The 14,022-nt window shown below is 37.8% G+C and overlaps 1 long non-coding RNA gene across 1 annotated transcript in view; it reads left to right on the top strand.

Annotated features, from left to right (window-relative positions):
* The window catches only part of LOC121510265, a 38,354-nt gene extending 25,083 nt beyond the window's left edge, over positions 1-13,271 (top strand). The window contains exons 3-5 of the long non-coding RNA XR_005991926.1: positions 9,113-9,170; positions 12,194-12,201; positions 13,024-13,271. This is a non-coding gene — a long non-coding RNA (uncharacterized LOC121510265). The remainder of the gene's footprint in view (positions 1-9,112; positions 9,171-12,193; positions 12,202-13,023) is intronic.
* Positions 13,272-14,022: the final 751 nt, after the last annotated feature.

Here is a 14,022-nt window from a genome sequence, read left to right as displayed (position 1 = left end):
GACTTTTTGTCACAGAATGATGATTTTTTTCACTTTATGGTCCCCAAGGGATGGGAGAACAAGCTTGCGCAAAAAAAAAAAAAAAAACTTAGTCATGATTGTTTATGTTGACTGTGCACGAAAGGGTTGATGCTTTACAAGCTTTTTAAGACAACCAGTCCAGGCAAGACACAATGGTTAAAAAATTGTATAAGTCTCAGAGGGTTACTATTAAGTAAAGGGCAATGCTTTCACTCCAATTCTACTTGAATTTACATTATTAAATATAATTTGTCTTTCCAGCAATGTTATCATTTTAATACACATGTTCACCCTTACCTTGATTAGCTAATACTGCTTATTGCCATGTCCTCTCTTCTGTTCCTACTGACATTGTTTTTACACTCGTGCAACACAAACGGAATCATTTCTTGGCTGTGAAAAAGGTAGAAGAATACCAACAGGAGCTTTCATTTCAGACATTAACATAGAGGCCTACCCGGATCAAATTAAGTTATCAAAGTAATGTTCTTATACCGTGCTCAGGAATGTTTTTCTTACAGCCCTGTATAACCTTTTTAACTCGACGCCATTAGCAGATTCACCATCACGCAGTATATTCTGAACTTGCTGGCGATACAAAAACATAGCATCAGGTTACAGACACACTCAGGAGTCGAACGCTGTATATTTCAGGATGTATATCGAGTGCGTGGGAGCCACTCCACACTGAGAGCTTCTGTGGATACAAATCACAGGCGATACTCTTGTCACGTCAGCCTGAGCCGAGCCCAAAGCCACTTCAGCTGCACCCGGTGTTTATCTTACTGTGACATTCCCCCTGCTGTTACGATGAAGCCTCTTTTCTTCAGCTCGCTGCTAACCCTGTATATAAGGTCTGTCTATGGAAAGAGAGATAGATTAATGTAACGGAGGGGAGGGAGGACAAAGAAGAGAGGAGTAAGAGAACAAATTGAAGAATAAAGTTAATTTCAGGTTGTAAGGGATGTAGGTACCGATCTAGGGACCTTTAGGGTGTTCACAAGTATGTGGGGTTAGGATCAGAATTTTCCTGAAGGTTTGTGAAGGCCTGTTCTGTGTTTACAGTTTATTTTCTAGCAGAGAATTGAAATATTAAAAACACATTCATGATATATATTTATGGAATTAATAAATGAACAGAATAGATAAACAATATATCTAAATTTTCCAATCATACTCACACCACAACAGCTCAAGTTTGATTAATGCATTTATACAGAACTGATTATGGTTTTCTGAAGGATGGTGGTTTATGAGTTTAAATTTAAGATCAGAAATGGATTGATAGATGCCAGCTTTGGAAATTTTAGATCCTCTAACATGCTTTGCAAAAAGTAAGACTCGTTTTTTTTTTTTTTTTTCATTTTTTCTTTGTGGCTTAAATATGTTCTCACATGATGGTTTTTAAATAAATTCCTAAATTGCATTATTAAAACATTATGAAAAGAGGTTAAAGCACAAAAAGCCATTGTGACCATGTGCACAAAATTGTGCACACAGTGCAAGGTAAGGGTGATTTTTAAACTCTGACATTATTCTTGTACAAATCAAACGATACTCTTACCTGTTTCAATATAATGGCTACAAAGAAGCTGTACTACACATCATGTGTTTAGTTTTTTTTCTTGTTTTCAGATGCCAGAATAGTTTGCACTTATACATTGGCAACCTTGAAGTATTGCTGGACTCATTTCACTTATAACACTATGCAAAGAATTTTAAGTTTTTCCTCATAGAAACCTGTGCATAGTGCTGAAAAACATAAAAATGTCTTCTTTCTATGGAGATTCGGAAACTCAAACAAAATATATATATATTTTTAAATAAGACCAAAGATCCAAGGTTTTTAATTATATTTAAAGATATATGTACAGTACTGTCTAGAACTTTTGGGCATGTTTGGGCAAAAAACTGAGGCTGAAGTAAGGCATGTAATGGCGTGTAAGTTGTCGATGCGCTGGAGGGTTGACACAACACTGACTGTGTTCTAGATATCTTTGCATTTTCCCTGGAGCATGGAAAACAATTGTTAGACAAATAAAGTCTACAACTTTTGGGTGGAATAAGGGGTGGATGTGGCGAGTAAGCATGACCCTAGGGTAATTGTCCAAGTGAACAGGTTTGCCACAAGCTCCCAAAGTTGTGCTGTGGATGTCCAATAGACCTAAATAATCACAGATGGTTTCCCAACATAATAATAGGGTTGAAAAGACCGTGACAAAAGAAATGCCCTCGAGCTGCAATGTGTATGAGTGTCTACATGTCAAGCAGTACACCTATGTCAGAACCTTTGTCTGAATTTTCAGGTGTAAAAACACCCCAAGTCATGGTTTCAGACCCGACAAATTTAGCAACATTGCACTCATTATAGTAAAATTCTAAAGTCCTCATTATAAAACAATGTTTTTGCATTCATTTGATTCCGAAATCACAAGAATTGCTTAATGTTGTGGGTGGAAAATGGTTTTTAAACACTTTAGTGGTTCTCAAACTTTTCAGCCTGTTACCCCCAAAATAAAAGTGCCAGAGACCAGGGATCCCCACTGTACTTGAAGGTGGTTCAACACAGCCATGCACATTCAAGAAAAGTCATGTGCCAACAAAGCTGCCCATAAGGGGGGAGCTTAATGGAGCCCAGCCATACTGGGGTCCATGGAGGTCAGCAAAATCATGATTCATTGTAAAGTTAAGCTGTGGTATCCATATTTTATATTTAACCTGAATAAAAACAACTTTTACCAAATAAACACATTTTCAATTCATTTGTGCCGTAGTAAATAGCCTTCTTAAAAATATGAATAACTTTTCTTAAAAACAGAATTAAAATGGCTATGGGGTTAAAAATTGTAGAAATGGGGTAACAGGTGGTGAAATGGGATTTGAAATGGGACCAGAAATGGGTTAGAAGTAGAAAAATTAGACAAAAGTTGCAAAAAAAAAAAAAAATGGAAAAAAATTGGGGTTAAAGTTACAAAACAGACTTAAAAAGTGGTGGAAGGGGATTAAAAAGTGGCAGAAATGGGTTAAGAGTGGCAGAATTGGTAGAACATTTGCTGAAATGGGATAAAAATTGGTTTAAACTAGCAAAAATGGGTTAGTTGAGGCAGAAAAATAGGCAGATATTGGCAGAAATGGGTTAAACTGGCAAAAATGTGCATAACACAGGGAAATATGGTTAAAATGGCAAAAAAGTTGCATTTAAAGTGGTCAGTAGTGGTTTTAATGGGTCAACAGGGGCAACAATGGGTGGAAAGTGGGAAAAACTGATTTAGGCTTGACGAAAACAAGCAGAAAAAGTGGTGGAAAGGGTTTTAAATTGACAAAATGAGTTTTAAATGGTAAAAAAAAAAGAAATTGGTGGGAAAAGGGATGGAAACAGGTTAAAATTTGGCAAATTGGTATGAATTGACAAATGTGTAATTTTTAAAATATTCTTCATTTTTTTAAGGCATCAGGAGACCCCCTCTCAGTGTCTCGCAACCCCCAAGGGGGTCCTGACCCCCACGTTGAAAACCATGGCTCTAAAGGACCAGTCAGAGAGCCAACAAAGGGTCAGTTGACTCGTGTGATCCAATTTTGTGGTTACATTGAAATTATAAAACATTAATTTTGGTATGTGGGTTTAGTAAGAAGCCTGTGACGACAGTAATTGTAGGTTTAATTTAATATGTCATGATTTTGGGGGCAAAAAATCCTAAAAGTTATGGTTTAAATATGTTGAATATATTAATAGAAAATGGAGTACAAGTTGTAGTATTTCAGTAACTCTTCCCATGTAAGATGAAATCTCCTGTGGCACATCCGTCAGTCGAATGAGCGTTAGCTTTTCATTCATTTCATCCGTATATGTTTGTGTTTGTCTGCTTCCTGCGCTGCCCCTGCACGCCCCCTCTTCCCACACACTGACCTCCGGATGAACTAACATCCATATGCTCATACATTTCTCTACATGAGCAGCAGATAGGATGCTGTGTTAAATGCAGGCACCCTGGGGTGTATTGGCCACAGCTTCTCCCTTACAAACCGGCGTTCAGGTGCCCCTGGGCCGTGCAGAGATGCTAGCTGACTTGACATCCATGTCGAAGCCACGTCTGCTCCACGCCTGTCTGAACGGGGCGCGTCTCTGCCGCGATCTTCCTTACCTCAGGGGAGGCCAGCGAAGAGGTCAATATGCTCAAATGATTTCTCCTCCTGCACAGAGCGAGTACCCCTGGCTTCAGGATACGTAGTGACACGGAGGATTGTTTACTGCCGTGATTTTCTCAATGTGTCTCCTGCACCTTAAACGCTGAGATGTGGATTTTTATCCAGGCGTCTGATGACTGATGGTCAGGGAAATAGGAGGCAGCATTGTCGACAGCAAACAGATGCTGACCAGCAGATCACCATGAAGAGCCCTCCGAGGTTTGGGAGTTTGGCTCGACTGTATCTTCTATGAAGGGTCACAGTGTGTGTGAGTTAGTGCGTGTTTCTGTGTTTTTATGTGTGTAGTCCAAAGGAATTTGTGAAGGCTTTCCCTCTGAAGTGTCAACCTCCCAGAGACAGGATCAAGTGCTAAGCTGGGGACTCAGGAGCTCAGTGCCTGGAGTGAAAGTGTATGTGCACGAGTCCAGCTGCCCACTTGTGGGTCTAGGGATTGAGGATGTGATATATCCTTTTATCTGTTACTGTGGATGAGCACAAGTCTGACCAGAGTCCGCCCCGTAAGGCTAAATCCACACTCTGAAAGGACGGATCAGTGTCACTGTGTACAGTTAAAGGTGCATCTGAGGGTGTAGAGTCTTCCTCCTGAGGGGAAAGCACAGAGTTGAAGGGTCAAACACACATGTGAGGGGTCAGTGAGCAGCCCAGCAAGCAGAACAGGAAAATCATACACACAGAAACGCACAGCTGCCTTATTGGTGGTGTGTGAGTGTATGTGTTGTTGCTCTGATTGGCCTGTTATGAATGTGATTGAAAGAATTTTCATCCAGTCACCTTCTGATAATTTTTTTTAAAAGTCCTGATTTCCTAAACACTTTATATGGGAGGTTTCCCAGATAAATATGAAGTACATCCTATGGATGTATTTCAAAGTCTATCTGATGTGTAAGGTTATCATCTAACTGCTTCTATTATTATCTTCTTGGATTTATGGCAATGAAAATGGAAGTAATGAGGATGTAACACCCAACACCCATGCAAATTTGAAATGAAGTTTTGTTAAATTGCATTCTTTGCATCTTTTGATATCACATGAATAAAAGGACACATTTTCTGGATATATATTTTATCAGAGTTTTGAAAAAGAATGCAAGCTCTCGTCTCCTGCAGTGAGCCCAATGTCTTGTCACACCTCTATTTCTATATAATTTTTGAAGTCCATGTTGGAAATAATTCTTACTGATGTCTTAATACTGGAGGAAAATGAATGCAAAAAAATATAAACTTAAAGTGCTTTTTCTGTTACATACTTGCATACTTTAATACTGGTAAAAACAAATAAGGTCAGAACAGCATGTACAAAATGACTCAGTGATAGTAATTCCACTTCTCAGGAGTTCCCGCTTAGTTAATTTTGGTTATTTTATGTTTCATATTCAGCTCAATGGAAGGGGTTGATGACGTTTATATCCTTCAGTCTCCATGCATGTTAAGCAGCTGCTTCAGTATGTTTTCTTTTGCCAGTATGTTCTCCCCCACTCTTTAATTAATGCAGTGAATATGATGAACTACACTGGCTTTGATGTAAAAGTATAAAAATGTCATCACAGTGTCGGACTATGTTGCATCATCTACTATTTTTCCTTTGCTCTTTTTATGATCATGTCTTGCCTCCTGAGACACCCACCCTCGTGTCCTACTGTGAGGCTGCACATGTAAGCAACAAACGCTGGAAGGGTCCTCAAAATCCTGCCTGCAAATTTGCAGGAGTAGATTTTGTAAATCAGAACTTGAGCCACATGGCTTTGACATGGAATCAGCTTGTACCGCAGAGAGAGCTTTATTAACAGACTCTCTTATTTGAACACTTCATGAGGAAAAAGAACAAAATAAGTGTGCACTGGAAAATACTGGGGACGCAATGATAAAAAAATATATTTTTAACCAAGCATTTTTTTTTTCAAATGTTCTCAATCTGATAGATTCATCCTATTACACTTTTTTTAATAAACATACACACACACAAAAAAAATTGTGTGTGTAAAATTTTAAATTCAACAAACAGAAATATTTTTGCTGCCAAATGTATTGGGCCTAATTCACCAATAGCTTTTCACATTTTTTTCTAAATATGCTCTTAAAATTTCCAAGATAACCCTTATTGTGATTCATAAGGTGTTCTTCAACTGCTGAGTTGTTCAGACCTGCAACCCTTCAATTTTTTTTTTTTTTTTTTTTTTTTTTTTTTTTTCCAGTTAGCATGTAGGGTTCCCTTTTTGTGTCCAAATAGGTGCATCAATCTGCAGAAAAGTGTAAAAACAAATATACAACCTACACAGGATGGAGAAGAAAAATCAAAAAAATATTTCAATAATGTCCAAATTAAAAAACACAAAAACAATCACATACAGGTCTCCAAGTAAATAAAATGGTTCCCAAGTAGAACTGCTCCAAATGACACCGAAAGGTAGATTTACTTTTATATTTATGAGTGAATGTTAAATATACATGACAAACGCATTAATCAGGTGATATCACTCGCTTAGATAGGGCTAACTTTAGAGATGTGCTCTCAGAAGAAAAAATGAATTCCAATATGAATATCATGATGGAAACTTATATATAGTAACAAGGTCATGCTGTTTAATTATGCTAATTTAAACACCTGTGTATGACTGTAGTGTTTCATTGCATTTACTTTTATATTTAAAGTTTTAGATTTTGCAGTAAAGATCAAACATTTCATGGTGGAATCAAAAATTGTCAATATTTAGGTTGTGTATTTAGGCATATTAAAAAATTCTTCATTGATATAAACCCAGGAAATATCATTTTGAAGTACATTTTATTGTGTGTAAAATCAGGCATATTTTGAGTACTTGTTCAAAATGGATTATATTACTGCCATATTTTCCATTTAAATGTGCATTAGAGCGCCCTCTAATAGCCCTCTAAGATTTCACTCTTGGCTTAGAACAACTCACAGAGAAGAAAACTGTTGATTCTCAAAGTCTGTTAAAAAAATTGCGTATATGGGTTATCAGAAGAATGTTCACGTTCAGAATGGTTGTTGAATGGAACTGATTGAAAAATTGGAGCGACATTTGTGAGCAAGTTCAGGCGGACAACTTAAACTACACTCATGTGCAAATGATGTGCATAATCCCTAACCGTGCAAAGCACATGGGTTTGCCTGTTACCGTGTTTCTTACTGGCAAATCCATCTTGCAAAGTGCCATCTGAACCGTTTGGGCCCGGTTAGAAAGTGACAGGACCAATCAGCGTTAAGAGGCTGTACTTTCAGGCGTGGCATAGTTGTGATGTAAGCAAGCAGCAACAAGGGGCCGGCGCAAATATCACGGAATAGATTAGCGTGGATGCTGCTAAAACGTACGTTTTATCAGAACTTGACGACATTTCTTTGTTGAGTGAAACAAATCCATCTGGCATCTCAGGCTACATATTCCCAGTTTGATGGCTTATTTGTGCTCAAACTGATGATTTTTAGGGGTCTTAAGAATTAAATTTACACCGGTATGTCTGACATTGAATGTCTTTTTATCAATTTTTAATCAATTTTTGACTGTTTCTGCTGTTAGTTTAGCATGCTAACAGCCATATTATTTTTCTATATGCTTTGTGGCAGGCTTTGACAAGTGATGGCAGGCTATTCCATCATTGCGTCATACTTTGTCAAACTGCACATCTTTACACTTAAGCCGGGCATATACTGTGTGATTCAAGCCAACTCTATGGTAGTCGTAGCAGAATGTCAACTTCCAAGTGAGTCATCAGATTCAAAATTCATGGCTGAATCAGATGTAATTCACACAGCATATGCCCGTCTGTAGATCACGCAGGAGACGGCCTGAATACCTCATTATGAAGAGAAAGTAAGACAGAGAGGCTGTGATGTGGCCCTCTGTGTCACTGCAGACAGGATCTGCTTTGAGAAATGGCACAAATAGCACCAATACAAAAAGCACAGGGATTTTTTTTATATAAAAATGTAATAAAAATCTGTTCATTTTTTCTTTTGTTTTCATAGTCCCATAACTTTTTAAAATCCAAGTGAAATTACTGCAACACACATATTCTTAAAGCCGAGGTTGTCTGAGAAAAAGGATGTTTAGAGTTTGACTGTGCCCCTCAGGGTTGATGTTTTACAAGCTTTTTAAGACAAAAAGTCCAGGTGAGACAAAATTATTAAAAAATAGCTTAGGGCTTAAAGAGTAAAGTTGCCCCTAGTTATGTCCTGGTCAGTGTTGACTCAGTGTAATCCTGAAAGGTGAAAAATGAGGGTGTAAAGCTCAAATAATGACCATCATATTAGATGAATGCTTTCAGTAGGGTTCTGTTTGTAGCTGCAGATCATTTATTTGTGTTTATATTGCCGTTGTAAATAATTTTACAGAGCAATAGGGCATCAGTCATATCTCTATAATACACTGAGAAAGCATGTGAAAATAATGTTTGTTCATGTCAAACTACCCATCTCCTCACTTGGTCATATTATTAAGTATTGTATAAGAAATTGTGGCCAAGTCATAGCTCCATGAAACCATTACTTCTCTATTTATAAAACTCTGAGAGCTACGCTCGTCAACCATTGGAGCAGCGACAGAAGCATGACTTTCATTTACACTTGGGATTCATCTCGTCTCTGCAGGAAATAAGGATGTACAGTGGTTGTGATTTTACCGCTCTGAACATATAAAAGCGTGGTTTATGTAGTTGTAGCGCAAGGTTGTGCATGTCATGGTGGGGGGTGTCGAGCTACCTGACAACACGAGGAGGACGGCGTTAAAAGGCAAACCGTGTTTGTGGATGTGTTTTCACAGCTACGATCTAAACTACAACAGGAGCCGGTGTTACTGCCGGGACAGAGGGACGACACAGATTGGAAGTCGATGGTCACAATCTCTGCTTTCTCTGCTTTGTTCTGCAGGATGGTGCGGGGGTTTCTCTTTGACCCTGTGTGATGGACCCCAAGTGGAACCGCCTGGGTATGAAGCACAGCATTTACACGCAATACACCAATGCACACACATTAAAGTGCAAAGTACCGCAGTAAGAGTAAACACATCACTCTCTCCACATCAGCCATCAGTTTGTCCGACAGACACGTAAAAGTACATCTTCACATTCACGCACAGACCATCTGCCTTACATGACACGTCAGATCGCCCCGCATGAAGAGTACATCACACATCAGTTATATCTCTTATGCCAAAGCAGGGGGGTGGAGGAGGGGGATGCTGTTGGCAGCAGAGGGGGTTGACAGGGGAGAAGAGGAAGTACACAGGAAGTACATTAGTTATCACTCCCATGTCTTCTCCACCTTTTCACTTCTTATCACCAGCCGATGTCTCAGCGCCGGCCGAGCTGCTTCTCCCTCTCATCCCACCCCTTTCCCCTCTTCTCTTTCTGTCTCTTTCCGTCTCACACACGCGCCGCTAAAAATGACTTCCATGCTCCACTTTAGTGTCGGGCCCTGGGATCTAGATGACACTTGGCAAGCCGCAGAAGCCGCGAGACAACTGGATGAAATATTTAAATGTAAAATGGCAGGGGTAGGAGAGGTGAGGAAAGGAAAGGGAGAGGAAGAATGCAGGACAGAGGACGAGGGAAGGAGAAAGTGGCGATATTCAGATGGGGAGCACAATGTGAAGGATTTCTTTTCTTGGCAAAGAGAGAGGCCGTGTGACAAGAGGAGGAGATGAATTGGCTTTCACCTATGAAGGAGCCTGTGGAGAGATAAAACCTTCACTTTGTCTTGAATCATCAGCAGACCTGAGTATGTTCAGCAGCACTTTGCTAGATCAGCTGCTTCATGAAGGGTAATGACTCCTAAACATGACAGCAAACGGTGTTACGGTGATTTTGTGCCCTTAGAATTACACGCTCCTATTGGATTTTTATCTGATTAAATCTCTTTAAACTCACAGCGTTTAAGTTCCACTACCCGGGGGCTCTCAGTCAAAAGCAATAAAAAAAACAATGATGACAAACACCCTCCCCCATCCTCTGACCCATGAGACCCATGACTTTTTTAAATACAAGTCATGTGCTGCTCAGCGAGGTCTCTATTCAATGAAGATTACACTCCATAAGGTGTCTTAACTAAACAGTAAAGCACTGTTTTTGTTTCATGGATGAATTTCTCATAATGAGGGAGAAAAGCTGCTAAAAATGGCCCACGGTGTAAGGCAGAAAGGCAGAGCCACTGTGTAGATTTTCCCCCAAAAAATGTGCTATTTGCACCTTATGGGGAAAGTTTTTGTTATAAAAGGAATCAGACAGAGGAGATGGGTTTCCATAACAACGTCGAGGAGCAATCGAAGATGGCATCAGTGACACTTTTCCAAGCCTTTTCACAGCAAATGCTACCTCAAATTCTCCAGATGACATTGGCGGGCAAAGGGCTAAAAAGGGCTTCAAACAAGTGTTATGGTTTAATTAGTAGCTGTGTTAACTGGTGTCTTTTAGCTAAATGAGATTGCGGTTGTTTTACACACTGAGCTAAACCGTGCTCTTGATTCACTTTTGTGATATTATGATTAAAAAGCAAATAAGTATTTAGCAGGATTTTTTTTCCTGTCTTCACCCTGTTGTTACTATGATTTGAAAGCAATATTTTGACTCAGACCTGAAGAGATAATCCCCTTGTCCCATATGTTCTCTTCTTATGAGCAACACTGGCTCAAGGGTTTGTCAGAGTCTGTGAGTCAATGTCTGGGTGTCATGTTTGTGTGTTTTAATACTGCAGAAATCTAAGACATGTTCAAATATTGAAGTCTGAATAAAGGTGACACATGATCTAAGTAAGACCTAAACGTAACTTCCCTTTTTAATGCTGAGAATAACTAAAACAAAAAAAAAAACAAAAAACAAACAAACAAAAAAAGATAAGAAAGGTTTTTATTATCATTATTACTAAATCCCATGTGAGAAAACCTTTGTTACTCCAAGCTATTTCCATAACTGCTGTTGTGTTTTTAATTTTAAGGCAACAAAATAATCCTGTCATTCGGCTTAAAGGGACTGAAAAGAGCATGCATTTGAATTCTTTATTTTCTGTCTTTTTTTGGAGAGTAGAAAGCACAAATATATGTCAATTTAATTGTAAATTTTTTTATTTCTATTTTTACTATTTAAACTTTTACTATATATATATATATATATATATATATATTTTTTTTTTTTTTTTTTTTTACATTTTTTAATTTTATAAACTGTGCTCTAGAGTTGACATTCTTGATGCTGCATGCATACCTAGATTACAATGTAACAATGTTTTTTAGGCTGTTCAATTAATATTTGAGAAAAAAAATTCTAGATGTCTAGTTTCATATTTGTGAAATTTTTTTAGTGATTTGATGTTAGTTCAGTGTTTTTTGCAGAGTGTCTGATTAGAGTGTCTACAGCAGCAAAGATAAAACTGAAAAAGTTCAGACACTGACAGACACCACAAATAATAAGTGAATAAATGAATAAATAAAGAGCTAAAACAAATATGACAGCTCATGAGAAACCAAACGACCCCTAAATGTACCAGAGCAGCGTAGTGAAGAGAAGGCAAGACATGCAAATAAATTATATCACTGTTGTAATTTTAAGTTTAAAAGTAATGAAATTGAATGGGTAAATTAAAAAAAAAAAAACATCAGATAACGCACTTTTTAGTGAATAAAACAATAAATATTTTATTTAAATGTAATGATAAAGTGTGGTTGGGTAAAATTAAAACATCAGTTTAAAGTCAATTTTTAAAATAAAATGAGCTTCATTTTATTTATTGATTCATTCATTCATTCAATTATTATTTAAAATGTATCTATTTTTTATGCTATCCTCCTTCTATTGTTGCATATCAATTTAAATGTGGGATTTTTTTTATATTTTATTTGTTGTCCCTGCATAATGCAAGTCATTTTGCCTTCTGAGAGAGAATGTTCATGTATTTTTGCTCTCTCTCTCTCTCTGTGTGTGTTGGGAAAACGTTAAATCTGCTCATCTCCAAAATCAGGATCACAGGTACGATACAACGATTCTCTGTTTCATGTGTTTGAATTTATCTCCAATTGAAGTCAAGAGAAACAAAACCTAAAAATACTTCTTATTTTATTTATTTATTTATTTATTTATTTTGTTTATTTTCAACTGAATTGGTTAATTTAGGTCAGAGATGTACTTAACACAGTTAACAGTGTGTTTACCTCATGCTACATCATGAGCTCTCTTGTAAATACTTTAGGGACAAGAATGGGAAATTAGCAATGGTTTTATACAGCAGCATATCAGCTCCATGCGCTGTGCTTTAGTTTGTTTAGCTACATTTTTCTGACTACATTTAAATAAGTTCAGTTAAGTATTTATGCCTATACATGGCACATATGACTGGAGGATACATCTAGAGGGCACACAAGAAGTCTCAGGCCATTTATTATAATGTGATGTGTGGGATGTAAACTACAAACATGGCAACACTTTATGAGGTTACTGCAGTGTTTATTTTTGGACCAGAACTAAAATAGTACTCTTTAATGACCTATGATAACATCAAATTGATGACTGGTGGTCAGAACTCACTGTCTACACTGCGTTTGTCCAATATTTTCCTTTGAGCATGGACATCATAGACCTGGTGTTCTGGTTTAGTAAATGTCGGTGTAAGCCAATGACTTTCAGCCAAATCACTGAATGCCTAGTTTATTATGATATCAGTATTTAGCCATCTTATCATGTGTTTAAAGAAAAACTGCGATAGAAATGCCACTACAGCCTCATTGAACTGAAAGTCACCAGTTTGAACCTGTTTGAATGAGGCACCAAACTTATTTCCATTCATTTTTGCAGGTGTAAATCTCGACCTCTTTATCAGAATCTCTGTCCCTTGACAGACTTTTGTGGTCCTGCAGGGTCAATGACAGATGTGGATAATTGAGGGCTTTGTTTTATGAAGTTATAATCGTCCGTCACATCCCCCTCTGCCTCTACACTCCTGCTCCTCTTTTATACTGCATGTTTATCCGCATCATGTTGAATTGCACATCCAACTCAAAGTGATTTCAGGGATGCACAGCAGTCATCATACTTGTAGTGCATAGCAAATGGCCTACTATGTGAATGAGTGCAAATGTGTGGTTTTAGAATTACTTCTTTTTTGCATGCTTGCTTTTTAATGCATGTGTATGTATGATCTGTGTGTTCATAGCTTCTCTGAACATCCATAAAAATGTGTGTATGCATTTGTTTTTAGTGTCCATTTCACTAAAATGTGTTAAATATGTGTCCTGTAGTGTTTATAGAACTGTAAAAAAAAAAAAAACTCAATAAAGATCTGATCTTAAAATGTGTTTTTTGTATTTTCATTTGCAGCTCTGCTCTGAATTACACTTCCTTCCCCTCATGTGCAAAGATTCTGTTGTTTGTGAACACTAAAATCAGTCATGTTGCTATGAAAAGCAACAAGAACGGCATGCTTTTGGAAATAATTGGAGCTAAATTGTGGAAAGGAAGTCTAAAGAGAACAAATGCCAGCATGCCCACCAGTCAGGACCTTGGTGTGCCTGACCAGCTGCAGCTCATACTGGGTGAGATTAGAGGCATATCTTCAGGAGGACAAAAGCGTCAACAAGTATGTGTGTTTTACATTCTCAGTTTCCGGTTACAAAGCATAAAAAAAGAGGGAAAAAACGTCCTGTTCCTCATTATTCTTCATAACAGATCCTGCATGCAGCACTGAAAACGCTAGTGTATTGCCATCCAGTAGTTGAGAGTAAAGTATTACTTCAAATAAACATTGAGTGTCTCGATGCTGGCTCTGTGAGTAAATGGAAGAGAGGAGGAACAGAG

Source organism: Cheilinus undulatus, linkage group 1 (genome assembly GCF_018320785.1).
Source record: "Cheilinus undulatus linkage group 1, ASM1832078v1, whole genome shotgun sequence".
NCBI lineage: Eukaryota > Metazoa > Chordata > Actinopteri > Labriformes > Labridae > Cheilinus > Cheilinus undulatus.
Note: the sequence above shows the minus strand (reverse complement) of the source record. Positions and strands in the feature narration are given on the sequence as shown.